Source organism: Aquarana catesbeiana, linkage group LG03, assembly GCF_042186555.1.
Source record: "Aquarana catesbeiana isolate 2022-GZ linkage group LG03, ASM4218655v1, whole genome shotgun sequence".
NCBI classification, from domain to species: Eukaryota; Metazoa; Chordata; class Amphibia; order Anura; family Ranidae; genus Aquarana; species Aquarana catesbeiana.
This window is the reverse complement of record NC_133326.1, coordinates 403,302,464-403,327,301: the sequence shown is the minus strand read 5'-3', so window position 1 is coordinate 403,327,301 and position 24,838 is coordinate 403,302,464. Positions and strand designations below refer to the sequence as shown.

General features: G+C 39.2%; 1 protein-coding gene across 6 annotated transcripts in view; it reads right to left on the bottom strand.

Moving 5' to 3' along the window:
• The window catches only part of TENM2 (teneurin transmembrane protein 2), a 2,056,834-nt gene that overhangs the window by 1,868,841 nt on the left and 163,155 nt on the right, over positions 1–24,838 (bottom strand). The window lies entirely within an intron of this gene.

Below are 24,838 nucleotides of genomic sequence, written 5' to 3'. Positions count from 1 at the left end.
GGTTAGACTTGATGGTTTTGCAATCCTCTGCTGCTGGTGTCCTTTAGCAATGATCACAAAATTAACTATTTATTTGGAAGAATCATTCAACATGGAAATATATATTCAAACTATAGTTTATACTTTTAAAACATGAAACATGAAACGTTTGTTCAGGTGACTCAAATGTATGTCTATTTGTTATAATGTGGTTTCCTGTAATATAAAGGCCCATTTGAACATTTGGCTTAAGCTGAAAGTGCATAGAATGATACAGTAATGCTGAAAAGCCAACATGCACCAGTGTTATTGCTTACAGAACTTCCATTCCTCCACTAGACCAGATTAAAAGAGCAAAGCATTAGGCAGCAAACTACATGGAACGACCACCACGCCCATACAGAAGTCCCATATATACACTGCCTAGTCGACGCTACATAAATGCAGTCAGCAGAACAGAGCTTAAGCAAAGGTATGTAAACAGGCCATAGATTCAACACAAGTCAGTTGTCTATGACCACTCTGATGCTGGTCTGTGCCTACTCTCATCATTGCATTGCCTTGACTAACACATGAAATGCAGGAAATAAGGCTTCTGTCATATCTAAGCTTTGTTTGTTCTTGGTTTAGATGGGTGTATCTGCTATATGCTAAGAAAAAGCAATGACCGCATATTATGCAACTTGTGTAATGCTACAGCTCAGGGGATCCCATAAACAATTTTTTAAAGAAAAGTTTGCAGTTTTTTCCAAAAATACATTTGATTTATTTAAGGTGGTTATGTAACTATAAATAGTACATTCTAGTGCTCTTTTTTTTTATAAATATGTACAGTTTTCTAGTGGTGCCTAGAATTGTTCTACTTGTTTAATAAGCCATATTATGGTTGCCCATATACAGTAGTCTTCTGCAAAATCACATTTTAAAGGAAACCAAAAATTACCAACTCATCAGTGATATACATTTCCAATCATGTTAATGTAGTTTAGCCCATACAGCAAAACATAACATAGCACAGAACAGAGAAACTTTTACGCTTTTTATAAAAATGAACTTGATGAATTCAGTTTGATTTGGAAACATACGTATATATTTTAATGGCTTTTCGTGAGAGATCACATTCGGTTTCTTGTGTCTCTACATTCTCCAGCTGCTACAAGTTGGCAGTTGAGACTAGGTACTGCAACAGCACATTTCCAGTCTATTTGGTGAAATATGTCTCCAAAGTTGTGCTAGTCTATGAAATAAAATGGCAGCAAGCTGGATACCCACATGACTGTTTCCTCATAAAACGCTGATCCCTCACTTACAACTCAGCTGAGTCTATTATTTTCTCCTGACAAATCACAGATTACCATTAAGTGCCTATTAGTTCTTTACTCACAGTATATGCAAATGCAACTGCATATTAAATAAGATAAAGGGTTGCGGAAACAAAAAATATCACACAGCATAGAGACAGAATTGAGTAAATACACATTAAAACTGTCTATCGAGAATTGTTTGAATGTTTTGAAAACCTAACTCATCAAACCTATGATTAGGCTGAAAGCATAATTATTTTGTAAAAGAATAGGCTTTTTTTCATTTCTCAGGGTATGCTGGAAATCCATACAGTTTGCAACAGCCCCTAAAATTACAGTGATAACAAGATTAATATGAAACATCTAACACATTACAGGGTCACACTGTTGAAAAAAAGATCACCCACAGTCGACAATAAAGATACCCTTAATCTTCAGTGTATTGAAAATATTAATTTTCAACAGATGCTGAAAAATGGAAAAGGATATTTTCATCAGCTTACTTTATATTCATGAAGATAAGATATGTATAACCAGATCTGTCAGCTACAAATGGAATATTTTCTTTTATTTTTATAGTTTTGTCTGCATATATCTACCTCTAGTCTGCTAGGCAATAACTATTTACATGCCTGGACTCACAGAAACTGAGAGTTTTATAACTCTCAGTCTTGGGACTAGAATTATGAATTCCAGGTAGCTGCTCCTTGACCTTACTGCTCTTTTTGGCCATACATAATACATGCAAACTTTGCAAAAGCATTGCATTTGGTGAACAGATAGCACTAAGATCAACAAACAAGCAATAATGAAAATGTTATGGTCTTTAAAAGTGATCATTTAGAATGATGTATGTAATGAACATTCAATTTGCAAGATCCAGCCATCTTACAAATGAGAGTTACTGCTTTGTCAGATGAAACTCTATTAAACGTGATTAAACAAACCAAAGCCCCAAAATTGGGTTGGGGCTTGTTTTGTGAACAGTAGAATCTAAAGAATGTTTGCAGCTATTAAAACCCATGCACATAATGCAGAACACCAAGAATAGACTGTATGGATTGTGATGCTACCAAGTAATGTGAACAGTGTGATGAGATTCATGGTTTTAGGTTATGTGCACCTGAGCATCATTACACATGTCACTCCAAACCTAACCTAGTCTCTGGTATCAAGTGTGCCTAGATTGAAACAGACCAGTGCAATTGTACAGAAAAATGACTGCATAATGCACTAGGCTAATAGCAGTAGTCATGTGGAATCAAACTGCATAGCTGAATATGGCTTCCTAAAAAAAAAAAAGATGATAAACGTTCTATGGATGTCTTTTAGCATCACTTAGAGGTTGATTTACTAAAACTGGAGAGTGCAAAATCTGGTGCAGCTGTGCATGGTAGCCAATCAGTTGCTAATTTCAGCTTGTTCACCTGAAAGCTGATTGTTTTTTCTGCAGAGATATTGCATGTTAAGGCTACTTTCACACAGAGCTAAACCTAGCGCCTGTAAAGTGCCTCTCCTGTCACTCCAGTGTGAAAGCCCGAGTGTTTTCACACTGGAGCGGTGCACTTGCGGGACGTTAAAAAAAGTCCTGTAAGCAGCATCTTTAGGACGCTTTAGGAACAGTGTACACACCGCCCCTAAAGCGCCCCTGCCCATTGAAATCATGTGGCGCTTTTAAGCCTTTATTCGGCCGCTAGAGGGGGTTAAAAGTGCCCTGCTAGCAACCAAAAAGCAGCTCTAAAATGGCGGTAAAGCACGGCTAAAACAAGCCGTGCTTTACCGCCAATGCCCCTGTGCCTCAGTGTGAAAGTGCCCTTAGTAAATCAACCCCTTCAAGGGGGTTTTCAAGGTTGTCTGCACAAGCTAATTAGAACTAGCAGATGCATCACTATGATTGAGAATTCCCTAGATGCTGCCCACACTAAAACTTGTTAGAACCTGTGCTTTCTACGAGGCTAGGCTTGCACTACGTGATGGTGCATATTTGGTTAAAGTGATAATAACACTTTAGGTCCACCCTATAGCAGTTTCACTGCTACAGGACGGCACTTGTGCACTGGATCATAATATATACATGATCGGGGGCGTGGCTTGCGCGCAACTGTAATGGACGCTTAAGCCGTTAGCTCTGTCAGTGACCAGGGACATATCGACATATCTAGAGAGATATAGAACCACCGGAGCCCACACGGAGCTCCTACCACAAGTCGGAACCTGCCCTCATGCTGTCCCGCAAACGAAAGGACATAAGACAGCCGAAGAAACTCACAGACTTCTTCACAATGCCGGCCTCAGAAGGGGAGACGTGGCAAGATGGCGGCGGCGGCGCGGCAGCACAGGCCTCATCGTCATACACTGACCTGCCTGACGACTGCAATGGAGATTGGGAGGACGGAGTGAGACCAATAACGTCCCGGGATCCCTCATCACACAGCCCGCTCTCCAACAGCCCTGCCAAGGCAAGGATGAGGCTGGATCCGGTCACACAGACCTCAGGCGCAGTGAGTAACACTCCCCACACAGACGCGGCAGGCCTCACTACACAGCCATCCATAGCAAGCTTTCCAACATCTGGTCAGCCGGTGCTGGACACAGTAATGAAAGACATGTTATTATCTCTTCACTCATCCCTCATGATCAACTTCTCCACAATGATACACCAATTCACTGCTGAGATGCAAGGCATGGGGGAGAGAGTTCAACATATTGAACATAAAATGGATGAATGCTCTCTGACAGTGAATGACCTCATAGACGCATACAAAGACCAAGCTGACGACAACGATCGCATAAAAGCGAAACTCGCGGATCTGGAAGACCGCTCGCGAAGAAATAATGTTAAAATTAGAGGTGTCCCAGAAACAGTTCTTCCTGCTGACCTACCCAAATATGCTGCAGACATGTTTGATAAACTGATCCCTGAAGTTTCGCAGATTGAACGCATTGTGGATCGAATTCACCGCATTCCAAAACCAAAACATCTTGATGCATCCGTACCTAGGGACATTCTGATGAAAATTCATTTTTTCCCTACTAAAGAAAAGCTTTTAGCAAAAGCCAGATCTGCACCTGGTCTCCCAGCACCATATCAGGACATTCACCTATATGCAGATCTTTCTCAGTATACCCTTAACATGAGAAGACAAATGAAGAACATCACTAAAGCGCTTAACAATCATAAGATCGCTTACAAATGGCGCCATCCGGCTACTGTGGTGATTACCAAGAATGGTACAACGTACACTGTGTATAGCCCTAAGGAAGGCCTCCGGCTACTACACACATGGGGCATCATCCCAGAGCTCCCAAGCACTGAGTCCTCACACAATCCTAACCCACACAACTCAGGACCACCACCACTAGGCCATCATAAGCGGGAATTCCGAAGAACCACAGAAAAATGATGTATCCTCTGGTAACTACTACAAGAGCGCCTTACATCCCTGGTCTGACTCCCTGCTAAGTCACACTCAATTTGTTAACCATTTTGAACATTGCCTCCACTCCTGGTCAGTTACTTATTTAGCACACTGACCTTTCTCCTATTTTGCCAACATTGGTAAAATCTTTTATATTTTTCTTTTTTCCTTTTCCTCTTTTTTTTTTTTGTTAAGTAGCGGCTGCTTCACAAAAGTTACCTGATCCACGCTATCGCTTACACGATTCTCAGGTGGAACTCCTCTTTTGATTGACCATGTTTGTTACAGCAATAACCGTTTTATATGTTTTGTTGATCACAGACTACTCCCTTAAGAGACGTAAGCTCATCCATTGATTCCAGGACTTCCAAGGAACAACCATCGGACGCCCATCTCAGACCCATCAACAGTGGACATCTTCCTAACCAGAGATAAGTAAACCTACGTTAAAGCACACTACTCCCGCACCTCCACAATTATGGATATCAACATACTATCCATAAATGCGAAGGGATTGAACCATCCTGCAAAACGAGCATCGTTATGGAAAACAGCATTAGCCCACAACAGTGACATCATATGCGTACAAGAAACGCACTTTGCCCAAGACAAGACCCCCAACTGCCAACACATAAAATTTCCTCACATCTACAGAGCATGCTATTCTAAGAAGCAAAGGGGAGTTCTAATAGCCATTAGAGACACTGTCAGTTTCCAGCTACAGGACAGTATTCTAGATCCAGAGGGAAGATTCATCATCTTAATATGTTCTATAGAAAACACCGTATACACCATTGCAACTATATATGCACCAAATCAGAGACAAATACCGTTCCTCAAATCTACGCTGAAAAAAATTCAAAGTGTGCAGCAAGGTCATTTACTGATCTGCGGGGACTTCAACTTAGTACCGGATAATGCCATGGACTCCTCATCGGGCCCCAAAAGATTTGCATCCCCTCTGAACTCTTTTCTGACGAATAATGATTTGTATGATGTTTGGGGGTGCTGTCACGCGGCTGAGAGGGATTATACGTTCCTCTCCCCGCGTCACAACACCTACTCCCGTATAGACCTGTTTCTCGCAGATAAGTGGCTCCTACAAAATATTCATAACTCCTGCATCCATACCATCACCTGGTCAGACCACGCCCCTATCAGCATCCAAATTACCAACAAAAATTCCAAACCACAATCCTACTTATGGAGAGTGAATAATTACCTCCTACAAAACCAATCCAACGCCACCTTTTTATCCCAAAAACTGGAAGAGTTTTTTACCACAAATGTGGAATCTGTGGCTGACCCGGCGATCCTGTGGAATGCTCACAAAGCATACATAAGGGGATTTTTCATACAGTTAGGGTCCAAACTTAAAAAACATAGAATGCGGACAATACAGGAACTGACTACATCCCTTGCACATGCAGACAAACAAAACAAATCCCATCCATCACCAGCATTACAAACCCAGATTTTTAAACTACGACACGAACTTAGAACATTACTACTTGACAGCTATGAAAAAACACAACGTAAACTTAAAGCTAAATACTTTGTTACCAATAATAAAGCGGGGAAAACTATGGCAAATAAAATCAAAGGTCACCGTATAAAATCTAGAATAACACATCTCTTCCATCCAAAAACCCACGACAAACTTCTAAATCCTCAAGAGATAGCAGACGCTTTTAGCACGTACTACGGTGAGCTTTACAACCTCAAAACAGATTGCAACACCCCCCAACCAGACCAAATAGAGATTGAGGCATTCCTAGACCATATTAAACTTCCTTCCTTAACGTCTGAACACCTTGCCAAACTAAATTTACCATTTTCAGTAGAGGAGATTCAAAAAACAATACAACAACTCCCAAACTCTAAATCCCCGGGTCCAGACGGATTTACCGGAGAATATTTTAAATCCTTCCACTCAATCCTGGCCCCTCATCTATGTAAACTCTACAACCACACAACACTGTCCTCGCATTTTCCAGCAGAAATGTTATCAGCCCTAGTAATTACCCTGCCAAAGCCGGGGAAGGAACCCACCTCCCCCAAAAATTTTCGTCCCATATCTTTATTGAACCTCGACCTTAAATTATATGCCAAAATGATAGCTAATAGACTCACGGACATTATGCCATCACTAATACACAACGATCAAACGGGATTCACTAAGGGTAGGCAGACTTCGGACGCAACTAGAAGAATGATCAATATTATCCACCACACGAGCTCCACTGGAACGCCTTCTCTGCTCCTATCCTTGGACGCAGAGAAGGCGTTCGATAGAGTTAATTGGAGTTATCTATCCCTCACACTACAGAAATTTGGTTTTCGGGGACGAATCCTACAGGCCATACTTGCCCTATATACTAACCCAACGGCGCGAGTGTACTCATCCAATCTTTTATCTACCCCATTCAACATTACAAATGGGACAAGACAAGGCTGCCCACTATCCCCACTAATATTCAACTTAATAATGGAACCTTTAGCTGAACACATAAGATCTAATCCCAAAATAACAGGCATCACAATTGGCCCTCAAACACACAAAATCAGTCTATTTGCGGACGATGTAATCTTAATCCTAACACAACCTACTTCTTCCCTCCCTGAAGTCCAACACACCCTAAACTGGTTTAGCAAAATATCCTACTACAAGGTAAATACAACTAAATCCCAAATATTAGACCTCGGAGTGGATGCTGTGAATAAAATCCTCCTACAAAACCAATTCCCTTACATATGGGCAGATTCCAGTATTACATACTTGGGCATTCAGCTCACAAGATCCACCAATCTCCTATTTCAACATAATTACATTCCCCTAAGATCCAAAATCCAAACTGACCTTCAAAAAACAGCCAAATTTGAATTTTCTTGGTGGGGAAGGCTTGCAGCTTTTAAAATGATACAACTCCCACAAATACTGTATCTCTTCAGATCTCTCCCCATTCCAATCCCAAACAGCTATTTTAGATCCCTACAATATCTACTGTCTAAATACGTTTGGAATGGGAAGAGATCCAGGTGCTCCCATACAAAATTGATCAAACATAGAATGTCCGGCGGAGTAGGATATATAGACTTCCAGGACTACTATACGGCCTCAATATTGACACAACTAAAAGAATGGTTCTTGACATACCCTTCCACATTGTGGGGATCCATTGAGAAAGAATTAAGTCCTCATAACCCCTTGAACATATGGCTTTACAGCACTCACTTAGGAGCAAAAATACCATCCCACTTCTCTCCTACAATGATTGCCTCAATCAAATCCTGGAGGAGACTACTACAGGACACCCACCAACATACGTCCAATACACTTCTGAAAATTCCCCTAATAGCTCTGCACCACCTCATAGCCCAGATCTCCGTCACTTCATGGACCAGAAAAGGAATAACACACCTACACAATTTATATGACTCAGGAACTCTTAAATCCTTCTCTGATATTCAAACAGAATACCACATACCTCAACAAGACCTATACAAATATCTGCAAATTAAACATTGCCTTAGGAACCTAACAAAAATTCATCATACTATACCGACTTTAGCATGGGCTTTCCTAACAGCGGGCACACCAATGAAAAACGGTATCACCCTCTTTTACAACTTATTCCAACAGAAAAACACATTCTCCAAATCTAACTCACACCTGCAGTGGGAAACGGACTTACAACAAACCTTCTCCCTTATACAATGGCAGAAGGCGTGTAGGATCACTCAAAGAGCCACTAGATGTTCCACACTGTGGGAACTCACTGTTAAGATAACTCTGAGATGGTACATCACACCTGCAAAACTCTCCAAATTCAATCCGATAAACAGCGATAGCTGTTGGAGACAATGCGGATTACGCAGTAATCTTCTACACGTTCTCTGGCAATGCCCCAACATTCTCCAATACTGGTTGGGAATATTCAATATCATCTCTGACATCACTAAAACCAAAATACCACCTAACCCAGCACTTGCTATACTTTCTATAGGCATTGAGGACTATCCTCCTAAACTCCATAACACCATTATAAATATACTTCTAGCGGCAAGACTGACACTAACTAGACACTGGAAAGACCACACATCCCCAAAGGTTTCTGAGGTAATAGACCTCATAAATTTACACTGCTCATATGAACAGATCATGATGACCTGCTCCGGACATGCCCAGTCCTACACCACTCAGTGGTCTCCTTGGTCCTCCTGGTATCGGAACACTGACTTACTCCCTCTCCACTGACACCTCCTATTAACATTCTTGACAACATTGAAAATGCTGAGTTCTCTTCCACACAATTAGATCCCAATAAGGGATCTAGGGAGAGTTAACCCAGCCCAATGCGTAGACATACTACTTACTGTTAATAAACCGTGAAGAAGCTTATCACTGCAAGTCCCTCCCTACACTACCCTTGTTATTGGACCTGAAACACTGGTCTCATAGTACTCTTTACACCTGTAATCTAAACCGTAATGTGTAACTGTTCTGACGAACTATTGTTATTGACTATTACTGCTTTATACTAAAATAACTAAACTGTTCAAGTATAGTTGAATGTGCTTCCACCTTATCGTGGACACAGTCTAATACCAGAAGGGGAGCACAGGATAAGTGACAGTACTTCAAATGTGTGATAAGTATTGTTGTTACCTCCACAGCCCAAGTTTATGTTACTTTATTTGGCATAATATAATATGTGAGCTCTTTTCACAAAAGATGTACTGTAAAAATGTACCACATTTTTATCTATTTGTACCCTTCTCTATATATACTCAATAAAAATATTGAATGAAAAAAAAAAAATAATATATACATGATCCAACACTTCCGGGTAGTGAGCATGCAATCACACCACCAGCGGCTAGGTTCCTCTGTAATTACATACAGCGGAAGCCAATCGGTGAGTGTAGGGTACCTGATGTAAAAAAAAGCACCTCACACAGTAAGGTAAAACACAGGCTAGGCACACAGTTAACCCTTTGCTCGCTCCTGATGTTAATCCCTTCCCTGCCAGTGTCATTAGTACAGTGACAGTTCATATTTTTTTAACACTGATCACCGTATTAGTGTCACTGGTCCCCAAAAAGTGTAAAAAGTGTGAGAATGTCTGCCGCAATATTGCAGTCCCACTATAAGTTGCAAAAACCCACAATTACTAATAAAATATAAATAAAAATATTCCATAGTTTGTAGACGCTATAACTTTTGCAAGCCAATCAATATACACTTATTGGGATTTTTTTACCAAAAATATGTAACAGAATACATATTGGCCTAAATTTATGAAGAAATTAGATGTTTTCAATTTTTCTATTGGATAGGTTTTATAGCAGAAGGTAAAAAAAAACAATATAAATATATATATATATATATATATATATATATATATATATATATATATATATAATTTTTTATTTTTTTCAAAATTGTTGCTGTTTTAAAAAAGCAGAGGTGATCAAATACCACCTAAAGAAAGCTCTATTTGTGGGGAAAAAAACAAAAATTATTTGGGTAAGCATTGCATGACCGTGCAATTATCAGTTAAAATAACGCAGTGCTGTATTGCAAAAAATAAACTTGTCATGAAGGGGGGTCAAGCGGTTAAACTATTGTTTTTTTTTTTTGTTTAAATAACCACTTCAGCCCTGGAAGATTTTACCCCCTTCCTGACCAAAGCACTTTTTACAATTTGACACTGCGTCGCTTTTACTGACAATTGTGTGGTCGTTTGACGCTGTAACCAAATTAAATTTGCATCCATTTTTTCCCATAAATAGAGCTTTCTTTTAGTGGTATTTGATCACCTCTGCATATTTTTTGTGCTATAAACAAAAAAAGAACAATATGGCTCCTCTTCCCTGACAGCACAGGGATTTGAGTGTTTACACACACAAATTCCCAAGCTGGCGCTTGTGCACATGATCACGCATGGCCAGAGGCGACGTGCATTGGGTCCCCCACCTTGCAGTGGGCGCATGCCTCCGGCAGCGCCCGCACCCTCTGGTGGCTGCTAAAGGAATGGAGGTACCCATACGGGATTTCGCCCAGGGGAGCCATTCTGCCATAGTATATCTGCATGAGCCGGTCGGGAAACTGTTAAAAATAACAAATATGTAATACTTACCTGCTCTGTGCAGTGGTTTTGCACAGAGCAGCCCAGATCCTTCTCTTCTCGAGTCCCTCGCCAGCGGTCCTGGCCTCTACCTCTTGCCCCCACAGCAAGCAGCTTGCAATGGGGGCACTCGAGCCAAGCCCTTGCTCTGTGTGTCTATTCTCCTCTTTTTCGCACTGACTTTGACAGCAGCAGGAGCCAATGGCACCCACTGCTGTCTCATCCAATAAGGAGGGAGAGTCCCGGACAGCCGAGGCTCTCGTGCAACATCACTGGATTGAGATGGGGCTCAGGTAAGTATTAAGGGTCTGAGGGGGGCTGCTGCACAGAGAAGGTTTTTTATCTTAATGCATACAATGCATTAAGATAAAAAACCTTCTGCCTTTAGATCCACTTTAAACATTGCTTCCCCTTTTTAAATAGAAAAAGGAATGATTTACAATTGTATCACAGAGATATCTCCATACATGATCATCAGAATTGCTTACTATTGTGTCCTTTGGAGCCTCAGTTTAACCGCTTGCTTACTGGGCACTTAAACCCTCCTCCTACCCAGACCTATTTTCAGCTTTCAGCTTTCACTCTTTGAATGACAATTGCGTGGTCATGCAACACTGTACCCAAATAAAATTTTTATCATTTTTTTCACACAAATAGAGCTTTCTTTTGGTGGTATTTAATTACCACTGGGGTTTTTATTTTTTGCTAAACAAAACAAAATCATGTTTCATAGTATAGTTTGTTATAAAATTCTGCAAACAGGTAATTTTTCTCCTTCATTGAAATGCGCTGATGAGGCAGCACTGATGGGCACTGATAGTCTGCAATGGTGGGCATTGAAAGGCTGCATTGATGGGCACTGATAGGCACAGATAGGGTGGCACTTATTGGCACAGATAAGGCGGCACTGAAGGGCACAGATAGGTGTTACTGATAGGGGGCACTGATGGGCACTGGTAGGTGGCGCTGGTGGGCACTGGTAGGCGACACTGTTATGCACTGGTAGGTGGCACTGGCAGGTGGTGGGCACAGAAGAGCTGGCAGCTGCTCACCTTGATCGAGACCGATGTCCCTCTGACAGCCGCTGGTGATCGGCTTTTTTTTTATCCTCACGCCTACAGCGTGAGGAGAAAAAATAGCTGATTACCGACTCTGTTTACATCACATGATCAGCTGTCATTGGCTGACAGCTGGTCACGTGGTAAGAGGTCGGGATCGACCCCTTACTCCGATCCAGCGAGTCTCATAGACTCGCTGATCACAGAGCGCGCCGGCTGCTCGAGCACAGGAGGACATCTATTGACGCCCTCCCAGCAAAGTAGGTCAGCGCTTTAGCTGTCATTCAGCTATAGTGCGGATCTGAAGCGGTTAAATAGTTTCATAATAGCCACCCTAATTCTTTGACATTATTTCAAGAAAGAAGCAATTTATGTATACAACAAGAAAATAACATCACTATACATTAATATCACAAATGCCACTGCTTGGTTTGATATGAGTATTATTTTTATAATGTCACGTGCTTCTATTTATAATTGATATGAAATGTTAGCACAAGTAATCAGACCATGCTGTGCATAAAGCTTTTCCTTCAAGCCCTTATTCCATTTGTTCAGGAATGAATTTGCGTTGAGCCCAATGGCTCAATACAAACGAGCAATTAGCAAAGTGTTAGCTAAAAAGAATACAAACGGCAGCATATCTTAGTGGTGTTCATGATGCCCTTATTCTTGCTACTGTCTACCTTTAGTGGGGAGGATTATTGAGTCAAGCAAAAAAAGTATGTGTTTTTTCAGTATTCCATAGATCCCAGCTTTCAAAAAAAGCCATTAAATGTGCTGCACTACTACTTTTTTACCCCTAATGCAACAATATAGTTCAGCTTACATTCCAAACAATTCACTGAATATTATATAATCTCCATGATGCTTACCCTGTAAATAATTTTATCTCAGATAAAAATGCAGATGTGACAATTTTTATGGGATCACGGTTCTCAAGTATTTATCATGTTGCTTCTTGTTACCATTTTTCATTCCAGCTGAGCATGCAGTAAAACTTTAAGTCTGTCTCAAGGAGCCACTTTAGCCTGTATTTGTTCACTCTTTCAAAATCAATGTCCATTTAATCTGAGATGTGTTATGCTTACATGACAGACATCAGATACTGAGGCATAGTGTTCTCTAAATAACAGATGCAGTAACACATTGATAAAGCAGCACCAATGGTAGAGCCCACTGTTCATTCCTGTTTGCCTCCCTTATCATAATTGTAGGAAAAAAGTCTACAAAGACAAAGCATACAGAACTGATTTACTTTAGTGATACCAAGCAGCCTGTTAACTTTAACTGAAATTGCTTTTCACTCGGAGGAGAAAGACAAATATTGGATAATTTGCATTTGCACAATCCGATATAACAGTATGGTCAACAGAGGACACTTCAGTATTCATTGATCTAAACATGCACCCTTTACAATACCTTGTGTGCACCACTGATGATAGTAGGGTGCTAAACCTCAGGGAAATTCTGTTGCAGCAGCTGGTATGTGCATTGTAAATGAAAATCATGAATTATCTCCGGCAAGGGATGACAGACCAGAATAATATGATTGTAATATGAAAATATATCTTCACCGGAATTACTAATTAAGATACATAGTAAACAGTTTGCATAATTATTCAGGTTTCAGTGTGTTATTTTAGCTATTACAGAGTGACGTTTGGTTTTTCATTGTGCAAGCAGGACATAATTATTGATTGAAACATAAAACTATTAACCACTTGTAGTGTTCAAACTCATTCTAAAAAAATCTATTAGAATTATTATTAATTTCATGAGTACTAACATACAATAATAAGGCTTCTGATTCAATAGTGGCATTTACACATACACTACGAGTGCATAGACCTCAATCTGTCATCCCATTCTTCAAAAATCTAAGAAGGATAAAAGGAATAAAAAAAGAAAGGGGGAAGATAAACATGGAAAATCAGAAGGAAAGATATGCACTGTTGACATTGAATGTTATTGGAATCATGAAACCCATAATTCAATCACGTATACTGATCAGATGGCAAAATAACTGTGGTTTAAAGCAGAACTCCAACAAAAAAATACAATTGATATCCTAGCAAGTAATAAAATAAATCCTTCTGCAATTAAAAGTCCTCAGTCTTTTTGGTTAAATAGCAACTAGCAGTAATCAACCTTCTTGCTCTAAACTCAGGCTGTCATGGACCCATCTCCTGGGGTGGCAATATCATATAGCCTGGGCTCTAAGTATTACTGCACTGAATGGCACTCACATGTCATTACATAAATGCTGTTCAGAGCAGCAGTAAGGACCACTCAGCCTGAAGGTACTTGGAAAAAAAGGTATGCTTGGATAAATATATATTAAAGCTGCTTTTTATTGCCAATTGTTTATGATTATTCTACTGTTTCCTTAGGCTATATACATGCTTCCTCCCTTCAACTCACAGGATCAGAGACTTTAAGATCATCTGTAGCCTGGTGCAAGATTGCATGCTCCTTACTCCTACCTCTTCTCCCCTGTGGACAGAAAAATTCCATTTGCTTTTACTATTACCTCAGTGGGCTTTAACATTATCTAGGATAGACTTGCCTTAGTCACCTAATTCATTTTTGTGGAGTTGAGTAAGTTTAATGGTACTGCTGCTAAGGTGTTGATTGGGTCTCATTTAGGGCATACATCTTTTGGGCATTCATTATTACTCAAAAAGTACTCCTAGAGCAAGAAAGTAGTGTTTAGCTCACCTGGTGCTTACCACTGAAGAAGACTATGTGAGAGACCCCTTTTCCAGGATGTATGCTGTTTATGACTCGCTAACCAGGCCAAGAACCAATTTTATGGAGGGAGGGAGCTTACTTTGAGACGGTAAAGCCAGATGTGATAACAGTATCACAGCCTGCAATACCACTGGCTGCCACTGGAGGGAGACATTACCCAAATATAATTGGCTGGCCACACACAGACAGATACACATCTTGCATACAATCTGACATACTCTAAAGATTGTGGAGCAGCATAATAATTCATTGAGCTATCCTGGTAACTAAACTCATGGTGCCATCGCTTTTCCTATTGCCCACATATACCAACACACACACCAAACACAAGACTTGGGATACCTGAATTTACGACACATGAGCACAGAAGGACTGGTAACACAAATCAACAATCACTCTCTAGGAGTATAAATTCTTAGTTAGGACCACATATTTACATTATAATTTAATATCCCTAGGTGTGCATAGGAATGTGACCAAATGTAAAAAAAAAATACAAAAATACAAAAAAGGCATACACAAATGTGGCTACTTTATATGAAATAAAAAGGACACGATATAGAAAAAAACTTTACCATTGGAGCATTGTTTATCCTGTTGGTGGGAAATTAGAAATGTCTGTAACTGTCATGTTTCAAACACATTCCCAAATAAATTACAATATTCTAACTCCTTCTCAATTTGGATGTATGGATGTGGGCTGGACTCCAACCCTTAGGCAATCATCTCTGATGGTGTCCCCTCACCTGCTTAGAGGAGAGGTTCTAGCCTTCTTCAAAGGTTATATGGACCAGCTAGCTCTGATGTCTGGGTTGGGGATAGGATTTCTGAGAACCCCGTCTAAGCCCATTAGCAATGAGTCCACTCACTATGTTACTGCCATAATCACGCCCCATATAACTATTTTGCCAGTCCCTAGGTGGTTCTGTAGAACCAGTACACACAATTGTATTAGTGCACACAGATGTGTAATCAGAAAGAATTAGTTCCATTTCCCAGTAACTGATATTTTAGATTTTATTAAAGCTGAAACATAATCCCTCTGATCTAAGAAAGGACACTTGTGTATAGACAGTGTGGAACCATCCATACCTCAGATCCCTGCTAATCTTGATGCTGGCATATCTAAAACTGTCCCTGTTGTCTGCACACATGCCTATCAAAAACTTGTTGGCAACTAGATGCTAATTTAGGTCCTAAGGCCTGAGCCAGCAATTAACTGACCCCCCTGTCAGGAGAGCAGGCGATCGGCTCTCCTCTACTCATGTCTGTCAGATGCGTGTGAGGAAAAGCCGATCAAAGGCTCTTCCTGTTTACATTGTGATCAGCCGTGATTGGACATGGCTGATCACGTGGTAAAGAGCCTCCGTCAGAGGCTCTTTACCGAGATCGGTGTAGCAGTGTGTCAGACTGACACACCACACTACCGATTACCGTGATGCGGCCGTTCTGGAGGGCCGTCATATGACGTCCACCCAGAATGACAGCCAAGCCGCCCATCCGTCATTTGACAGTCGGCAAGTGGAAAGCGGTTAATTGAACAAGCTGAAGTTAGAAGCTGATTGGCTACCATGCACAGCTGCACCAGATTTAGCATTATCCAGTTTTAGTAAATCAACTCCATAGTGTGGATTTGTTTTTAAGTAACGGGAAACATCAGGTTTTGGAGCAGATAAAATGCAAATAACCACAGTTTAATTGAATGCCCTACCAGTCAAGAGGAGATTTCTGAAATCTTTTGCTACAAGGGTCTCAATTTCTCACAACTCCAAAATATACAGTATGGGATAAGGAGCGAAACTACTGAAAATATTTGGTGGAGTTTATTTTGAGTATAGTACCACCTAGTTAACACCTTGAGGGCTGTTTCTCTAACAGATAGTGATCTAGTATATTTACAGAGGTTACAAAGCACCACTGTTGTGGAGAGTATTGCTTTTCACAATACCATTCCCACTTCAACATGTGCGATAATTTGTCTGATAATGAGTCATCCCTCAGAAGACCATATAAAGTGAAAATCAATCTCTAAGGCTGGCCATACATTATACAATTTTTTTGTACAATTTTCCTTGTCAAAAGAAGTTTATTGAGTATACAATGTTATAAAGATACATAAAGATACATAAAGTAAGTTTACAAGGATCTATAAAGTAAGCTCATTGTTTTACAGTAGGGTTTATATAGATAAATATCATGAAATTTCAAATATTAAACATTGGGTTCACGTAAACCTAAATTAAAGATATATATCATTTCCTTAGTTACTTTTGTAGGTATTTAAATGATTTATACCTACTATACATATTGTTTACAAGTAGAATGTATATAGGTCAAATAAATTCTGATAATGAGCTTTAATCGTAAGGTGGAGAAAAGGAAAGAGAAAGAAGAAAAAGGGTTGAAAGGTAGAGGTATGGTCCACAAGGTTGTCCCGCTCGTCAGTTTATTATTCTTTTTAGTTCTCTTTGAAGCCTTAGAATGGGTGTCTCTGTAAGTCATTTAATTTGTTACCATGGCAACAGGACAGAGTCATTGAAATTTGACAGGAACTGTTGTTTTATCCAAGGATGCCAAAGTTTTTCAAATTTTGGAATTTGATTTTGATCGATGGCTACCATCTTAGCATGGGACATTGTATTATTCATTCTGTGAATTGTTTCTGCTAGTACCAATGTAGGAGATTTCCATGCCTTGGCCACTGTTTGTTTTGCAGCCGTTATTAGTTGGATCATAAGTTTGAATTGAGAGAGTGTTAACCATTCCGGTTTTAGATTAAGTAAAGTTAAATATGGATCTGGTTGTATTATTTTTTTAAATATTTTAGATGCAATCACGAAGACTTCCTTCCAGAAGGTTTGGATTACTGGGCACGTCCACCATATGTGTAAATATGTGCCTATTTCTGGGCATCCTCGAAAACAAAGAGTTGAGGTATTAGGTGAATATTTTGCCACTCTAGCGGGTACAAGGTACCAGCGAGTTAGGACTTTATAATTTGTCTCCAGTGCTAAGATGTTGGGTGAAGATGACTTAGATGTGAGCCATATATTAGACCAGTCCGTGTCTTCTAAAGTTCGTCCCAGGTCCTCCTCCCACCTCTGAACGTAAGAGGGTCTATTAAGATTTGCTACTCCATATAATTGATTATAAAGTGATGAAATTGTACCTTTAGCAAATGGATCTTTTGTACAGATTGATTCAAAAATGGATAATTGGGATAATGGTGTATCCCCCTTTAGGAATGGTGTATAGAAATTTTTGATTTGGAGGTATCTAAATATCTCAGAGTTTGGTAGATCATATTTTTCTCTAAGCGATGGGAATGAAAGGAATGATTTAGATGCTATGAAGTCATTTAGTGTCTGAATGCCTGATGTTGTCCAAGCTTTAAAAGAATTTGGGTAGATCCATGCCGGATAAAAGGCTGGATTTCTGATAAAAGAAAGGAGAGGATTGTGTGGAGATTGTAACTGATATTTGGTTTTTAGTTTATCCCAGAGAGATAAGAAGTGTTTGGTTATGGGATTATGAATTTTAAAGCGGTCTTTAGGATCAAGCCATAATAAATTTGATATTAATAGAGGGTCATTTTCTGAAGCCTCTATAAATACCCATAATGGGATTTCCTGTTTTGCATGGTATTTGGACAGACTGGCCAAATGTGCTGCTCTGTAGTAGTTAGTAAAATTAGGGTATCCCAGGCCTCCTTTATTTTTGGGAAGATGTAGTGTGTGTATAGGTATACGTGGTTTAGAAGAGCCCCATATAAACGAAGTTGCTCTTTTTTGTACTATTCTCAAAAAATAGGAAGGAATTGGAATAGGGAGGACTCTGAATAGATAAAGCAATTTGGGTAGAATAGTCATTTTGATTGCATTAATCTTCCCTATCCAGGATAAAGGAAGTTGCGACCATTGTTTTATTAGATTTGTGATCTGTCTTAATACAGGAGGATAATTGGTTGAGAATAAGTCAGAATGAGATGCTGTTAAATGAATTCCAAGATATGGGATTGATTTTTCTGCCCATGTGAATGGGAGTGCAGCCCTAGCCGGGATCAATTCCATGTTTGTGAGTGAAATATTAAGCACTAGGCATTTCTTAGGATTAATCATAAGGCCAGATAGGGCTGCAAACCCATCAAGAGCTGGTATTAAGTTAGGACCAGAGACCTGTGGTGATGATAGAAAAAGTAATATATCGTCTGCAAATATACATAATTTGTGTGTAATACCTCCTACTTCAATGCCAGTTATAGTTTGGTTTGTTCTGATGTATTGGGCCATGGGTTCGAGTATAAGGGCAAATAATAAGGGAGATAATGGGCAACCCTGTCGGGTACCTCTTTCGATATTAAAGGCTTCAGATTTGTATCCAGCATATTTTATATAGGCTTTGGGTTTATTATATAATGCTTCGATCCATGTTAAAAAGTGGGGTCCAAAACCCCATTTTTGTAATGAATATTGCATATATTGCCAGGATACTGTGTCAAATGCCCTCTTAATATCGAGAGATAGAAAACATAAAGGGATTTTCCGTTTTTTAGCAATATGTGCCAATAACACTGCCCTGCGTATATTATCGCCTGCCTGTCTATTTGGCATGAAGCCTACTTGATCTCTATGTATTAATTTTCCTATAATGCTATTGAGGCGTTTTGCTATTATTTTTGCTAATAATTTAATATCGAGGTTTAACAGAGAGATAGGCCGATAATTCTCACAGGAAGTATCATCAGAAAGAGGTTTTGGGATCATACAAACAATTGCCATTAGTGTTTCTTGCCGAAAAGAATGTCCATCTAGAAGTTTGTTAAAAGTTTCAGTGAGAATGGGAGAGAGTATTTCTGAGAATGTTTTATAGTATAAAGCCGAGTAGCCGTCTGGGCCTGGTCTTTTGTTAAGTTTTAGGTCTTTTATGGCGTTAGCAACTTCATCTATAGTTATAGGCTCATCCAAAATGCTTTTTTGATTCTGAGATAACTCAGGTAAGGTTATTTTTGAGAAGAAGGATTCAGCTTCTGTAGGATTAAATTCATTGTTTGTCTTGTATAAAGTTGCGAGATGTGAGTGAAATTTATTAACTATTTTAACTGGATTACAAGTGTAAACATTTTTTGATAATTTCAAACGTATTGGTTTGAAAGATTTGTTAGTTGAATTTAATGCCCGAGCCAAATATGTACCTGATTTGTTTGTATTCATGTAGAAATTGTGTTTGGAGCGTTTGAGGGATTTATCAACTGACTCAGTGAGAAATAGATCGTATTCCAATCTAGATTTTTCCAGATGAGATTTTGTACTCTGAGATGGATTATCTTGAAATGATATGTAGGCTGCATTAAAACTGAGTTCTATTTTTTGTGCTAGATTTTTGCGTTCCCGTTTAAATAGTGCCATTTGTCTTTGTATTGTACCACGCAAGACAGGCTTATGAGCTTCCCACAGTGTTATTGGGGAGATGTCTGTTGTGTTATTAATTGATATGTATTCCTTTAAAGCTTGTTCAATGGCCATCTGATGTAGTGGGTGTTTGAGCATTATGTCCGGTAAGTACCACGTTGGGTCATGCGCTTTTGGTATGGCTGAGGCTATAGTAGTGTATACTGCATTATGGTCAGACCACGGAATCGGAATTATATCTGATGCAATAATTTCTGGTATCATTCCTATTGTTAGAAAAATATGATCTATTCTGGTGAAGGTTTGATGAGGGTGCGAGAAATAAGTGAATTTCTTTTTCATTGGGTTACTTTCTCTCCATGAATCTACCAGATTGTATTTGGAAAGAAGTTGAGAAAAAGGTAATCTAGAGGTTATTTTGGATGGTGTAAAAGGTGATTTATCTAGAAATGGGAGGAGGACCTGGTTCGAATCCCCACACATTATCACTGTTCCTATTTTGTGTGTATTAATCACTTGTAATATATGTGAGAGGAATGGTGTAGGTTGTTTGTTAGGAGCGTAGTAGGAAATCACCGTGATTGCTGTATCCATTATATAACCCATGAGTATCAGGTATCTACCTTCTGGGTCTTTAATTTCTGATGATAAGGTGAATGGTGTGGATCGGTGAAATGCAATTAGAGTTCCCCTTTGCTTGGTACAGGCAGAAGCCGTGTAAATTTGTTGATAAAAAGGAGAAATATATTTTGGAGTAGAATCTTTGGTGAAGTGTGTTTCTTGGAGGCATACTATGTGAGCCTTCTTGTTATGGAAAGTACGGAAGGCTTTGGTCCTTTTTTGAGGGACATTTATTCCCTGAACATTCAGGGAAAGTATAATCAGTGGTGCCATGGCAATAGATCAAATAGTTTTGACTTACTTTTTGTTATGCAGAGCTGACTGCGCAGATCAACCTGTGTGGACTGAAGAGATGAATAGATAGAAAAGAAACCAGTGAATTCTGGAGTAAAGAGTAAACAAAAAACATATGAGATTAGATGATACATTGCATAAATTATTTTTTGCAAGTAATCACAATTTACCCGTGAAAGAGAATAAATATCTCTCTCAGGGGAATAAGTGCCTTCGTCACACTCCCACATAATATGGTTGGGAGAATGAGGAGGGCTAATGGGGGTACACGGATCTTCCGCTTACAGGAGAGAAGTGCTATGTCAAAAGACATCAAAATGATGTTTCATTAATTGGAGTGCAGAATATAGTTTTTGTTGAAATTATTTATTCCAGGGTGGTTGTATATGGTTAGTCTTGCCCTAGGCTAAATAATTCAGTTAGAAAGGTACTGTTAATAACTTTGGTATTGATGAAGATAGTTTGAATTATTTTGGGATTTTAACCCTTTTAGAGTAAACAATTACATATTTTATTCATACGCAACTGTTTAGATATGTTAACTCATAAAATTGAGGTTGTATTGCTTCAGATTAGAATAAACAAAAACATAATTCTAGGAACTAGTTAGGTAATAATATATTTGTTTTAAGAAAAGAAAGAAAAAGCTTCCATTACTTCTGGATTATTGAACATATTTGTCCTAAAAAGTAATAAATCTATTGTTATTACCTGATAATATATAACTGAACAAGAATTTCCTTATTTCACTTATATATTCTAAGGCTATATGAATCAGAAGTAATAAGAAATATAACTGGAATGTAACATGGTCCCACACAGTGTGTGACTATCAGAATGCAGTTACATTCAGTTATAAATACAGGTTTTTTATAGAGAACCATCTCTTAGTATAATAAATGAAGAGATATCAGGAATTAGGATGTCAGTCCATTGAATCTTCTTGGTCCATGGATGATGTGGCATAACGGCCTCTTTTGTGAGAATGATGATTCCCATTTTGTTCTGAAATTTTCTGGGTGCTGCCTGAAGGTGAAGATGATGCCATTCTTCTGCGTGTGGGAGTGTTGCTGCTTGTGGGTTCTGTCAGATTTAATTTTAAAAGGGTTTGTTGTAGTTCATCTGCTGATCTGCTTCTGTAAATTGTACCTTGGTAGTTAAATCTGACTGAAAAGGGGAAGCCCCATTGATACATAATGTTGTGGCGTTGCAGTTCCATTAGTTGGGGTTTCATGGATCGTCTTTTAGTAATAGTAAATTGGGATAGGTCAGCAAAAATTTGATAATTGTGTCCTTGAAAATTAAGTTCCTTTTTTTCTCTTGCAGCAATTAGTATTTGTTCTTTCGTTCTGTAATAATGAAATTTTGTGATTATATCACGTGGGGGTCCATCTTTCTTTTTGGCTGTGAGGGCTCTGTGTACTCTGTCCAGTTCTAAACGTTCAATAGGGATATCTGGCTTTAGTTCTTGTAATAGAGCAGTAATAGTAGATTGCAGGTCTGTCACAGTTTCAGGTATTCCCCTTATGCGCAAGTTTGAACGTCTGGCTCTATTTTCGTAATCTTCGAGCTTAGTTTGAAGTATTAAATTCTCTTTTTTTAATTGTTCCAATTCTGTTATATTTTCTTGGGTTGTAATTTCAATTTCATCCATTTTTATTTCTAAGGCTGCGGTGCGGTTTCCCAGCTCTCTTATTTCTTTGGTTAGGCTTTTTGTTATTTGGTCTGAGGTTTGTTTTAAAGCCTTATGAAGCATCTTTTCAAATTGTAATAATATTACTGGGGATACTGAGGAGGCTTGTGGAGAAGTTTGTGAGAGGATTTGTTCTGTATCTGACTCAAATGGAGAGTCTTGCTGTGACATTTTCTGTCTGTGAGAGCGCCCTGATGCTGTATCTTGTGAGGTGACTGGAGCTGCTTCAGCTGCAGTGAGGGCCTGTGAGCTCTTTGTGAGGTGATTTTTATTTCTGCCACGGTTTCCTCCCAGTACCATATTTCCTGCCCAAACTTTCACAGTTTGTTCCCTGGGGCAAAAAGGTTCAAATGGATACCTTTTGAGCCTGCAGGCTCCGCTTTGTCCTTCTCTTCTCTCCTCAGCGGTGTGGAGCTCTAACAATGCATGTCTGCTCTGCTAGGCTCCGCCTCCTGCCCCCCTTTTTTGTACAATTTTCTTTTAGATTTACTAAAACCATATAATATGATGTCAAATCTAAAAACTTTCAATTTGTATGCAATCAGACAGGCCCTTGCACTACATAGTTGAAGGAAAATCTAAAGGAAATTAAATAAGAAAATTGTATAATGTATGGACAGCTTTACTTCTAGGGGAAGTTTTCATTGGGAACAGGCTTAATAGGGAGTAGTGAGAAGCAAAAAGTATTGGTTTTGAATATATATCGAAGCCTTTCTTGATGTGGAATCTCCTTGAGGGTTTGAAGTTGGGCATATGTAACATATGAAACATTATCTTGAAGAGCAGAAAGAGTAGTTAGCTTATTCACCTTCCACCAAGAGAAAGATCCAGAATAAGGAAAGGCAGAGGTAGACTTGGGATCATCTAAAAAAGAAGTCAAGGGAGAGACCAAGGAGTCTAGGCAATACCTGCATTTATAGAGGTTACAGATACAGAGTGATTGAGCTACTAAGACAATAAGAGAGACCAAAGCTGTATGTGAAATTGAAGCTGACCAGAGCAAGCCTGGAAGATAATAACCAGTCAGACTCTGGGTGTACTAACCACGCCTAAACATATGTCATCATTGTACACAGGGCGTGTTTAGAACATCCAGTCCTTCTACCTTACTGCTGGCATCTCTCCCTGTCCCAGTACTCGGCAATTCAGCTCTGATTAATTACAGCTGCATTACACAGAGAAGCTTTTTTGCAGTAGGAGCTGTAAAAAAAAAGCAGTCTGGCAATGTTTATCAACAACATTGCTCAGATGGGAATATAGAAAGTTACATTGAAACATTGTATCATTTGTAACTTTGTGTTTTTAATCTACAGATAAAAGGGATGAACCATCTGCAGACAAAGAGAGTTAAAGCAACCTTGACAAGTAAAAGAAAAAAAAAATGTTCCTCTGTTGAACCCCTTATGAACCTTTTAGTTTACTCTAATCAGCACTAATTAAGTCAGTATTCTCCTTCTCCATTAAATTGTAATTTTCCTGGTGTTTTTTTTTTTTTCTATTTTATTAACTAATAGTTAAACTTTTTTTTCTGTTTTTGTTTGCTTTGTTCATTAAAATTTTTACACTTTTTACAGATATTTGCACATATCACGTTGATAAATAGGCAAAACTAAAAAGAAATACTTTACTTCATTTATAAATAAATTTGCAATGCTTTGTACCAAAATCATAATTTTAGTGGTATTTAAACAGGACAAATTACAAAATAAAATGCACACTTTTTATGTGCGGTAACACTATTTATGTTTAACCACCGCAGTTTTACAGTTTTTACGCCCCCACTAGGGGCGCGCGTGCCGCTGGAGGCGCAAGTGCCCACAGCGTGTGCCCGGCGGGTGCAATTACCACCGGGCTCCCACGATCGCTCGTGACAGAGCAAGAACCGGGATCTGTGTGTGTAATCACACAGATCCCATTTTTTTCAGGGGAGAGGAGACAGATGGTATGTATGAACACCGATCTCTCTCTCCTCCTAGACAGTCCCATCACCCCCCAGTTATAAACACACATAGGGAACACAGTTAACCCCTTGATCGCCCCCTAGTGTTAACCCCTTCCCTGTCAGTGACATTTACACAGTAATCAGTGCATTTTTATAGCACTGATCGCTGTATAATTGTCAGTGGTTTCATAAATGTGTCAAAAGGGTCCGATGTGTCCACCATAATGTCACAGTC